Source organism: Bos indicus, chromosome 7, assembly GCF_029378745.1.
Source record: "Bos indicus isolate NIAB-ARS_2022 breed Sahiwal x Tharparkar chromosome 7, NIAB-ARS_B.indTharparkar_mat_pri_1.0, whole genome shotgun sequence".
In the NCBI taxonomy this organism is placed as follows: domain Eukaryota; kingdom Metazoa; phylum Chordata; class Mammalia; order Artiodactyla; family Bovidae; genus Bos; species Bos indicus.
In genome coordinates this window covers 40,843,468-40,855,715 of record NC_091766.1, presented here as the reverse complement: position 1 = coordinate 40,855,715, position 12,248 = coordinate 40,843,468, and the positions used below count along the sequence as shown (strand labels likewise).

Sequence of the window (12,248 nt, the reverse complement as noted above, 5' to 3'; positions counted from 1 at the left end):
TGAGAGAGGCAGTTGATTTTGATCTATCAGTCTTAAACACAAATTTAAACTTAGCCACTAATTTACTTTTTAATGAATTAATTATCTAAGCATTGGTTGACTCAAATTCCAGAGTAAACTTTCTTGTCTGATTATTATTCTAATACAATTGGACAATGCGTATAAAAACAACTAGCATAGCTCCTCAACAAGAAAACCTTCAATAAGCATTTTCTCTACTCATTAAATCTTTCTTCCTTTGCCAGAGTCAGAAAAACTGTGAAAACCTTTGAAATGAGAAAACTCTGTGTGTGCGTGCACATTAGATCATCATTGCATTTTATTGTCTTTGAAGTATTTTCGATTAATGAAGTTGCAGGAATAGTCAATACAGCAAATTATTCTTATTCATAGGAATATGAATTAGATGTTACTGATTTTGCTTTATAGTTAGACACGTTTTACATCTACTTGCAAATTCACTTCAGCATTCTTTTTCTGCCTTATGTGTATAGTACTTTGATTTCTCTTTTGAACCACTTATATTATCTTGCAGATTCCCTCGTATTTAATGAGTTGTATAAAAAATTTTGACCTGTGTTTGTTTCATATGTGTATAAGAGTAATTGTTTTATCCTTTTTTCCACAATTATACTTTAGCACTTGTCATGAATGACAACTGCTGATACTCAAGAGTCAAACCTTATGAAAAGGCTTAAGAGGTCTTATACAGAAATATTTAGGCAACTTATTAGGAACACAGACAACAGAAAACTGTTAGACAGTCTCAAGGTTCTTGTGTTATATTTTATCTAACTAAATACTACTCACAGGTAGAATAGAACAATTTTACATTTTCAGCATCACGTTAATTTCAAACGTTAGAGTTTTTACCTTTTCATCAGATCTCCAACATTGTTGCTGTTGTCTTTCCAAAATCATTTCAGTGAATCATGCATTTATAGCTACATTTCCTACTTAACTATCTGAGGCAATAAACTCTCCTCCTAATTCACACCTGCTTGGCCAGCTTTCCTTTTCCCTTTTATTTTTATTTTTTTCATTCTTTTTTTTCCACAGGTTACCCCATCATCTGCATGATGGAGACTATTAAATGCCCTCCTTGGTGTTTAAATGAGAAACATTCTTTCTCTCTTGCTTCAGAAGAATGGCTCTGATCTTCTGAAAGTCCTAGTGTAGTGATGCAAAATGGAAACACCCCATGTGTGCATGCGTGCATGCTAAGTTGCTTCAGTCATGACATACTGTTTGCGAACCTATGGACTGTCGCCTCTTGCCAGAATCCTCTGTCCATGGGATTCTCCAAGCAAGAATATTTATGCAAAATTCCATTGTGAGGCCATCTTAAGTAGACCCAGGATTTTTGCCTAGCATATTGAATTCCTAATCTAATAACTGTTTATTCAACTCAGTGAATGTAACAACTTATTTTTCATACACTATATTATTGATCTTAAAGTCAATTTTTTTTCTTTTTATCTTATTCTTCTGCCCCAAGGTTTCACTATCTATTTTTTTTCTCTCTCATGCATTTTGAATTCCATTATTCTGCCAACCACTCACAAATTCATCCAAAATGCTAATGTTGATTATTTATAAGTGTATATGCTCTATAGGAAAAATTCTGAAAACTTGCAGTCTACTTCAAATCATTAGATATAATCACAAAGCAATGAAAATACAAAGTAACTCACTGTGTGACATGGGAATATTAAAACTTTGAATAATAAGTTGAATTTAACTTTTCAAAATCATTTCCAGCAATACAGTACCCTGCATAGTTCTCTCCTGGAAAACATTCTCTCATGATCTTCTATTTATTTGAGTATCATTGTAATTTTTCCTACACCAAATTCTTACCTCCTAAAAGCATGACTGATGTATGCTACCTTCCAATTCTATATACCTACATCCTCCTTAAACCCCCTAATATATTCTGTCATGAAATTAGCCAATCAACTGGCAAACAAAAATTAACTAAGATATTTTACAAATGTCATTCTATTATCACTATTATCCTTGATTAAAGTGAGCCTTACTTTCTTTCTGTGAACTCACCTTGCGATTTATAACAAACCTTTATTTATTTATTTATTTTTACCAAATCTTCTCTACTCAGCTGAGCTTGTGGTTCACAAAATGTGTTCCTTGCCCAACAACACAAGCATGACTTGGGAAATTGTCAGAAATTCAGATTCTTGGGAAACAACGCAGACCTGCTGAATCAGAAACTCTGGGGTGAGATAAAACAACATGTGTCTGATCTACAGTATAGTTTTTAAGAGCCACTGGTTTAGAATATCCCGGTTCATAACATTTCTTTCTGTGCTTTACTGGCAGGATTTTTTTCCTCTTCATAAATGTAGTTTATGATCTCACTTAAACGCGAAAACTGGGGGAAAAAAAAAAGTCATAGAAACAGAAAACAGATTGGTGTTTTGCAAAGATGGAGGAGGTGGGATGTGAGGAAAAGGGTAAACATGGTCAAAGCATATAAACTTCCAGTTATAAGATGAGTAAGATAATGGGAATAGCATGGTGGACTATAGTTAAGAATACTATTTTACATGTTTATATTTGAAAGTTACTGAGAGAGTAAATTTTAGAAGTTCTTACCATAAAAAAAGCAAAAATAAGACAAACAAACAAAATTATATAAGATGATCATACGTTAACTAATCTTATTGTGGTAATCATTTATATATATACATATACACACACATATATATGTGTGCTAAGCTGCTAAGTCGTTTCAGTCGTGTCCGACTCTATGCGGCCCCATAGACGGAAATCCACCAGCTCCCCCATCCCTGGGATTCTCCAGGCAAGAGTACTGGAGTGGGTTGCCATTTCCTTCTCCAATGCTTGAAAGTGAAAAGTGAAAGTGAAGTCGCTCAGTCGTGTCCGACTCTTAGCGACCCCATGGACTGCAGCCTACCAGGCTCTGCCATCCATGGGATTTTCCAGGCAAGAGTACTGGAGTGGGGTGCCATTGCCTTCTCCAATATATATGTGTATACATATATAAATATATATATATATATATAAATCACTACATAATCTACCTTAAATTTACACAATGTTATAGGTCAATTTTGTCTCAAAAAAACAAGAAAAGGTAGTTGTTCCCCCAAATTACTTTTGCTTTACTTCTCATCCATCTTCAAGCTTAATTTGGTGGTTTTAGCAATCAAAATAAGTTCTAAGCAATAATGCCAACTTTCCTCTAGAGATCCAGAACAAAATTTATCTCAAACTTACTCTGCATTTACATTTTAATTAAATGACAAATGAGAACATAATGTTTTCCTACTCTACAACTATAATAAACTTGTAAGATGGTATTTATTGAAGCAAAAAAGGGTAGACACTAAATATTCCAGTAATTATAAGGGAGTCACTGTGGATTGGATGAAGAAATGTGGGAAATGAAACGATTAGCCCTTGGAATATTGACAGTGTTTAGGAAGGAAAAAGAGAATATTCCTTCTTCAAAAATGGGAAAAAGTGTGAGCAAGGCATGAACAAGACTAGGCAGCTCAAGGAATGTGTATGTAGAATCACATGTAGCAAAGGTGTGTGCATGAGATGTGATGTATAAATGACTGGTTCAGCTTTATGTCTACTCTGACTACAAAGGGCACTTGCAGACTTAAAGAGGGTGGTATAGTAAAGATGGCATTTCCAAGAATTCAACAATTCTTCATGTTCAGCAATTTTTTAATAAAAGAATTTTTTTGAGGAAGCAAAAAAAGCGCCTTACTTTAATAGTACATATATGGTTATTAAAAGAAGTTCTGGAATGAAATAGGTCTGAAATGGGAAGAAAAAGCACAAAATAAATATGAGAAAGATGTGTGGAAGCTTTGAATGTGTTACTGACTGAAGAAGAGGTGAGAATAAAATTCTAGACACAGATGAGGCTATGAATTATTCCACCCTTGCTTCTAAACCAGGCAAGAGGTAGAATGTGCGTGTCTGTGCCTGCATCACTTTGTGCCTCTTTCCCACTGTGGCTCACCTTGTTCTGAATTGCAGTGCTATAGCAAACATTCCTGCTTCTTAAAGAAGAAAAAGTCTGCAAGAAAGCCTGCTTATATCCAAGAGGATGAACAACTTGCTTAATGTTCCAGCATAAAATAGATGGGGAACATGTGTATACCCGTGGCAGATTCATGTTGATGTATGGCAAAACCAATACAATATTGTAAAGTCATTAACTTCCAATTAAAATAAATAAATTTATATAAAAAAAGAAAAGAAAATTTTTTTCACTGGTATAAAGAAAGTCCTTGCATTGTTATTGCATTATTGGAAGGTTTTGTAGAGGTGAAAAAAGCCACCTTTTGTCCCTTGAAAGACCATCAGACTTCCAATGGCCTGATTCACCCTGACTTCAATGTCTGGGGTCAGAATGGAACTGGCACCGGCCTTTCTTCCTCTCCTTAGATCTACCCCAACAGGAAGACTCAAAGCAGAACATGTGGAAATAATCCTCAAACATTCATCACTGACCAAGCCAGAATATTAGGAAATTTTTTAATTTTAATTATTCAGGCAGTCAGTTAAAACAAATTTTTGTTGGAATGCAATAAAAATTTCTTATATTTTGATAAGGTTCTTAAAATATCTCTAGGCCCATAAATACTTTTAATCTGAATTGCTCACCTTTTTATAGCTCAGAAGTCAAATCCACATACCCATGAAGGAGAATTTATTCAGCATTACCCTCCCCCACCCTATATAACAGGTTGGTATTTCATTTTCTTCAGAATAAGTGGGCCTGAGAAGGCATGCATTTTGGCAGCTAGTTTAAGGGAAGAATGATTAACAGGACTTCCCTGGTGGTCCAGTGGTTAAGAATCCAGGGAACAAGGGTTCTATCTCTTGTCTAGGAAGATCCCATGCTGAGGAGCAACCAAGCCCATGTGCCACAGCTATTGAGTCCATGCACTACAATTACTGAAGCCTGTGTGCCTAGAGCCCACTCGTATGTGCCAAGTCACTTCAGTCATGTCCAACTCCTTGCAACCCTATGGAATGTAGCCCACCAGGTTCCTCTGTCCAGAGGTTTCTCTAGGTATTAATACTGGAGTGGGTTGCCATGCCCTCCTCCAGGGTATCTTCCCAACCCAGGGATAGAACCCACATCTCTTACATCTCTTGCCTTGGCAGATGGGTTCTTTACCACTAGCACCACTGGGAAGCCCCTAGAGCCCATAGTCTGCAACAAAGTGTAGCTCCTGCACACCACAACTAGAGAAAGCCTGCATGCAGCAATGAAGACTCAGCACGGACAAAATTAATATTTTTTTAAAAAAAAGAATGATTAACAGTTTGTGAAAAGTACTGTTGAGAATGTAAGTTCTTGGGCACTTGCCTGCACCAATTACATTCTAAGATGGTTCCATGTTATTTACTATGATTTATATCAATGCTCAGGCTTCCCTGGTGGCACAGCTGGTAAAGAATCCTGCAATGCAGGAGACCCTAGTTCAATCCCTGGATCAGGAAGATCTCCTGGAGGAGGCCATGGCAAACCACTCCAGTATTCTTGCTTGTAAAATCATATGGACAGAGGAAACTGGCAGGCTACAGTCCATGGGGTTGCAGAGAGTCAGGCGACTGAGCAACTGAGCGACTAAGCACAGCTGAGCACATATCCATGCTCAAGCAACCCTTTTTATATGCCCATTATACAGAGACAGACCTGTGGTGAGCTTAAGAAACCAATCCCACATGACACAGTGTAGAAGCAGGATTTAGACACAAGGGCCTCACTCCTAAGCTTTACATACTTGAATACTATATGCTGTGGTAACACTCAGACTTGCTTTTATCCCAGGTTGTCATGATTAAACACTTTTGCAGAGGTGATTACTTTAACCCTCTTCCTCTGCATGGTGCCTCTATTTATGAAAACCAACCTCATATCCCAGTGCTTCCCTATTCCTCCAGAAGATGGGATACAGTGACTAAGAGAGGATTGGTTTATTGAGGTCTTCTCCTTTCTATCTCTTTTTATGGACTTCCAGAGCATAACAGTAACAGCTAATGTTCATAATACTCTCAGTCTGTCTACTCCACTCATGTTACCTCTTCTGAACTTCAAAACAGATTACTATACACACATTAAAAACAAGAAAAATGAATACTTACAGAAGTACTAGGGTTGCAAAGTGAAGTAAGAGGTTCAGAGCACCTGTGGACACAGGTTCAGAGGAAGAATAGCATGAACTTCACTGGATTTTTTTCAGCTGCAGAATATAATCTTATACAAAAATTTCCCAGACACAGTATAACAGGATTCCTGCCCATGCTTCTTAACTTTTTAAGGTGATTTTCCTTCAATTGCGTAAGTAAGCACCCTGAGAATACACTCAAATTTAAAAAAAAAATGTCCTTGTAAAGGAGACTTTAGAAGAGCCACATCATTCATCACTAGAGCTGTGACAAAATCCCAAGAGACACAGATTATTTCAATTTTTTATCCGAAGTCATCTTTCTTTAACATTATGACATGATGAATAAAATCTTTAATTATTTTAAGGTGACTACATTTGCAGGGTGCACAAGTTTTAAAATGTGTATGAGCCATTTGTCTTAATTTTGTGTCAGTGCTTTTTATAACTTTTTCCTGTTTTATTGGTCTTTATTGCTTTCTTTAAGCTTTCTGTATATTAGGAAATTTAGAATTTGTCAGCCTCATGCTTCTCAGACATAAGAACAATTTTCCTCTGCTTTTTTTTTTCCCCATTTTTTCCTGTAATTATATTTGCCCAAAGATTTTTTTAAACCAGTCAGGTTCTGGTTTCTTTGGGTCTTGCTTAGAAAAGATTTTCTTTCTCTCCCAAGTTTTTAGGCCACATTATTTTTAAAAATTCCAAAATGTACCTTTCTAGTTTTTTTTAAAGCTGTATTCTTTTGTCCACCTCATTCAGAATTATTAAATTTTTATAGTAGCATTTTATAATACTTTTAGTTCATTTTCCAAGCAAGTTAACTAATAATTTATTAATCTATCAATGTATAAATTCCTCCATTATAGTCCATAGATATTAACTACCTGATCTAATTATATGTAGGTTGCAATTACTTTATTTTTTTAATTTATTAATGTAGGTGTACTAACAGCTGATTACTAAATTATCGCTTTAGTATATTTATAGTTTTCCAGGCAGGCAATCATCATCTTCTAAGAATAAACATAACTTAACCATTTTTTTCCCATTTGAAAGCTCATATTTATTTACATATATTGGGAAAGCAGAATATATTAAATATAAAATACATTTTTCTTATTTCTAACATTTTTGGACTATGTGTCATGCTGCTACTGCTACTGCTGCTAAGTCACTTCAGTCATGTCCGACTCTGTGTGACCCCATAGACGGCAGCCCACCAGGCTCCCCCATCCCTGGGATTCTCCAGGCAAGAACGCTAGAATGGGTTGCCATTTCCTTCTCCAATGCATGGAAGTGAAAAGTGAAAGTAAAGTTGCTCAGTCATGTCTGACTCTTAGCGACCCCATGGACTGCAGCCTACCAGGCTCTTCCATCCATGGGATTTTCCAGGCAAGAGTACTGGAGTGGGGTGCCATTGCCTTGTGTCATGGTGCACACTTAAACATATTGTAGGATAAACAATTACTAAATTATCATTAGGTTTTACTAAAAGTGCTGAAGTTTATGAGGATGTGATTGTTTTTAATTAAATTAATTGTGAATTATATTAATAGATTTCTGGCAATTGAAACCAATTTGAGCCATGGAATGAAACAATTTCTGTGTTGTAGCTTCTATCTGCTTTTGAAAACAATTGCTTTAGTTGCGTATATTCCCTGGTATTTAGAAATGGTATATACTTGTATATCTTTTCTGAGTATGCATTTTTAAGGGTTTTTTTAAATACAAAATACAAAAATTATAATCAGACTCATACAATCATTTTAAATAAATCAAGAACATACTTTTTAATCAATTAATTTTAATTGGAGGATAATCACTTTACGATATTGTGATGGTTTTTGCTGTACATAAACATGAATCAGCCACAGGTGCATATGTGTCACCCCATCCTGAACCCTCCTCCCACCTTCCTCTCCACTCCATCGCTCTGGGTATGAAAATACTATGCTCAGTGAAAAAATTCTGATTCAAAATGCCACATATTACATGATTCCATTTATATGAAATGTCCAAAATAGGTAAATTTACAGGTAAAGAAATTGGGTTAGTGGTTGCCAAGGATGGAGGTAAGGAGAAAATCATGACTATTTTGGGGTAGAGAGTTTCTTTTTTAAATGATGAAAGTATTCCAAAATTAGATAGTGGTGATGGTTGCATAACTATCTGCATATACTAAAATTCACAGAATTGTAGAGTTTAAAATAGTATGTTGTATAATATGTGAATTATATCTTAATAGCGGAGAGTGAAAAAGTTGGCTTAAAGCTCAACACTCACAAAACGAAGATCATGTTATCCAGTCCCATTGCTTCATGGGAAATAGATGGGGAAACAGTGGAAACAGTGTCAGACTTTATTTTTGGGGGCTCCAAAATCACTGCAGATGGTGATTGCAGCCATGAAATTAAAAGACGCTTACTCCTTGGAAGGAAAGTTATGACCAACCTAGATAGCATATTCAAAAGCAGAGACATTACTTTGCTAACAAAGGTCCATCTAGTCAAGGCTATGGTTTTTCCTGTGGTCATGTACGGATGTGAGAGTTGGACTGTGAAGAAGGCTGAGTGCTGAAGAATTGATGCTTTTGAACTGTGGTGTTGGAGAAGACTCTTGAGAGTCCCTTGGACTGCAAGGAGATCCAACCAGTGCATTCTGAAGGAGATCAGCCCTGGGATTTCTTTGGAAGGAATGATGCTAAAGCTGAAACTGTAGTACTTTGGCCACCTCATGCGAAGAGTTGACCCATTGGAAAGGACTCTGATGCTGGGAGGTCTTGTGGGCAGGAGGAGAAGGGGATGACAGAGGATGAGATGGCTGGATGGCATCACCGACTCGATGGACGTGAGTCTGAGTGAACTCCGGGAGTTGGTGATCACAGGGAGGCCTGGCGTGCTGCGATTCATGGGGTCGCAAAGAGTTGGACACGACTGAGTGACTGAATTGAACTGAACTGAAAACTTTTACATTGAAAACAAAAGCAATTATCTTCTATGTATTTCACATAATTTCAGAATGTTTTTATGTAAAGATCAACATAATTCCGTTTTTTAATTACTTTATTTATTTTAATTGGAGGTTAATTACTTTACAATATTGTGGTGGTTTTTGCCATGAAGTGAAGTGAAGTGAAAGTCGCCCAGTCATGTCTGACTCTCTGACTGCATGGACTATACAGTCCATGGAATTCTCCAGGCCAGAATACTGGAGTGGGCAGTCTTTCCCTTTTCCAGGGGATCTTACCAAACACAGGTCTCCTGCATTGCAGGTGGGTTCTTTACCAACTGAGCCACAAGGGAAGCCCAAGAATACTGGAGTGGGTAGCCTACCCCTTCACCAGTGGATCTTTCCGACCCAGGGATGGAACCAGGGTCTCTTCCATTGGAGGCGGATCCTTTACCAACTGAGCTATGAGGGAAGGTATGAGGGTTTTACCATAAATCAACACAGGTGTACATGTGTTCCCTGGTTCCAAATCCCCCTCTAACCTCTCTCCCCATCCCATTCCTCTGGGTTGTCCCAGTGCACCAGCTTTGAGTGCTCTGTTTAATACATCAATCTTGAATTGTTCATCTACTTCACATATGGTAATATACATCGCACTCTCACCTTCTCCCACAGAGTCCAAAATCTGTTCTTTACATCTGTGTCTCTTTTGTTGTCTCATATATAGGGTCATCTTTAACATCTTTCTAAATTGCATATGTGTGTGTGTGTGTGTGTGTGTGTGTGTGTGTGTGTATCAGAGAAGGCAATGGCACCCCACTCCAGTATTCTTGCCTGGAAAATCCCATGGACGGAGGACCCTGGTAGGCTGCAGTCCCTAGAGTCGCGAAGAGTTGGACACAACTGCACGACTTCACTTTCACTTTTCACTTTCATGCACTGGAGAAGGAAATGGCAACCCACTCCAGTGTTCTTGTCTGGAGAATCCCAGGGACAGGGGAGCCTGGTGGCCTGCTGTCTATGGGGTTGCACAGAGTCCGACACGATTGAAGCGACTTAGCAGCAGCAGTATATATATATATGCATTAATATACTATATTGATGTTTTTCTAATTTACTTCACTCTGTATAATAGGCTCCAGTTTCATCCATCTCATTAGAACTGATTCAAATGCATTCTTTTTAATAGCTAATACTCCATTGTGTATATGTACCACAACTTTCTTATCCACTCATCCCTTGATGAACATCTAGGTTGCTTCCATGTCCTGGCTATTGTAAACAGTGCTGCGATGAACATTGGGGTACACATGTCTCTTTCAATCCTGGTTTCCTTGGTATGTATGCTCAGCAGTGGGATTGCTGGGTCATATGGCAATTCTATTTCCAGTTTTTTAAGGAATCTCCATACTGTTCTCCATAGTGGTTGTACTAGTTTGCATTCCCACCAACAGCATAAGAGGGTTCCCTTTTCTCCACATCCTCTCCAGCATTTATTTTTTGTATATTTTTTGATAGCAGCCAAACTGACCAGCATGAGATGGGACATCATTGTGGTTTTGATTTGCATTTCCCTGATAATGAGTGATGTTGAGCATCTTTTCATTTGTTTGTTAGCCATCTGTATGTTTTCTTTGGAGAAATGTCTGTTTAGTTCTTTGGCTCATTTTTTGATTGAGTCTTTTATTTTTCTGGTATTGAACTCCATGAACTGCTTGTATATTTTTGAGATTAATTCTTTGTCAATTGCTTCATTTGCTATTATTTTCTCCCATTCTGAAGGCTGCCTTTTCACGTTGCTTATAGTTTCCTTCATTGTGCAAAAGCTTTTTATTTTAATTAGGTCCCATATGTTTATTTTTGCTTTTATTTCCATTACCCTGGGAGGTGAGTAATAGAGAATCTTGCTGTGATTTATTTCAGAGAGTTCTGCCTGTGTTTTCCTCTACAAGTTTTATACTTTCTGGCCTTACATTTAGATATTTAATCCATTTTAAATTTATTTTTGTGTATGGTGTTAGAAAGTGTTCTAGCTTCAGTCTTTTGCAGGTGGTTGACCAGTTTTCCCAGCACCACTTGCTAAAGATATTGTCTTTTCTCTATTGTATACTTTGGCCTCCTTTGTCAAAGATAAGGTGTCCATAGGTGTGTGGATTTATCTCTGAGCTTTCTATTTTGTTCCATTGATCTATATTTCTGTCTTTGTGGCAGTACCAAACTGTCTTGATGAATGTAGCTTTGTAGTAGAGCCTGAAGTCAGGCAGCGTGATTCCTCCAGTTCCATTCTTCTTTCTCAAGATTGCTTTGGCTTTTTGGTTTTTTGTGTTTCCATACAAATTGTGAAAGTATTTATTCTAGTTCTGTGAAAAATACCATTGGTAGCTTGATAGGAATTGCATTGAATCTATAGATTGCTTTGGGTAGTATACTCATTTTCACTCTATTGATTTTTACAATCCATGAACATGGTATATTTCTCCATCTATTTGTGTCCTCTTTGATTTCTTTCATCAGTGTTTTATACTTTTCTTTTGTTTCTTTAGGTGAATTTATTCCTAAATATTTTATTCTTTCATCACAATGGTGAATGGAATTGTTTCCTTAATTTCTCTTTCTGTTTTCTCAGTGTTAGTGTATAGGAATGCAAGGGATTTCTGTGTGTTAATTTTATATCCTTCAACTTTACTATATTCATTGATTAGCTCTAGTAATTTTCTGGTGGAGTCTTTAGGATTTTCTATGTAGAGGATCATCTTATCTGCAAACAGTGAGAGTTTTACTCCTCTTTTCCAATCTGGATTCCTTTTATTTCTTTTTCTGCTCTGATTGCTGTCACTAAAACTTCCAAAACTATGTTTAATAGTAGGTGAGAGTGGGCACCCTTGTCTTGTTCCTGACTTTCGGGGAAATGCTTTCAATTTTTCACCACTGAGGATACTGTTTACTGTGGGTTTATCATATATGGCTTTTACTGTGTTGAGGTATGTTTCTTCTCTCCCTGCTTTCTGGAGAGTTTTTATCATAAATGGGTGTTGAATTTTGTCAAAGGCTTCTTTGCATCTATTGAGATAATTATATGGTTTTTAATCTTTCAATTCATTAATGTGGTGTATCACA

General features: G+C 36.9%; 1 long non-coding RNA gene across 1 annotated transcript in view; it reads right to left on the bottom strand.

Moving 5' to 3' along the window:
* Positions 1 to 12,248, bottom strand: part of LOC139183910 (uncharacterized) — a 58,624-nt gene that overhangs the window by 31,075 nt on the left and 15,301 nt on the right. The window contains exon 2 of the long non-coding RNA XR_011567414.1: positions 6,160 to 6,202. This is a non-coding gene — a long non-coding RNA (uncharacterized lncRNA). The remainder of the gene's footprint in view (positions 1 to 6,159; positions 6,203 to 12,248) is intronic.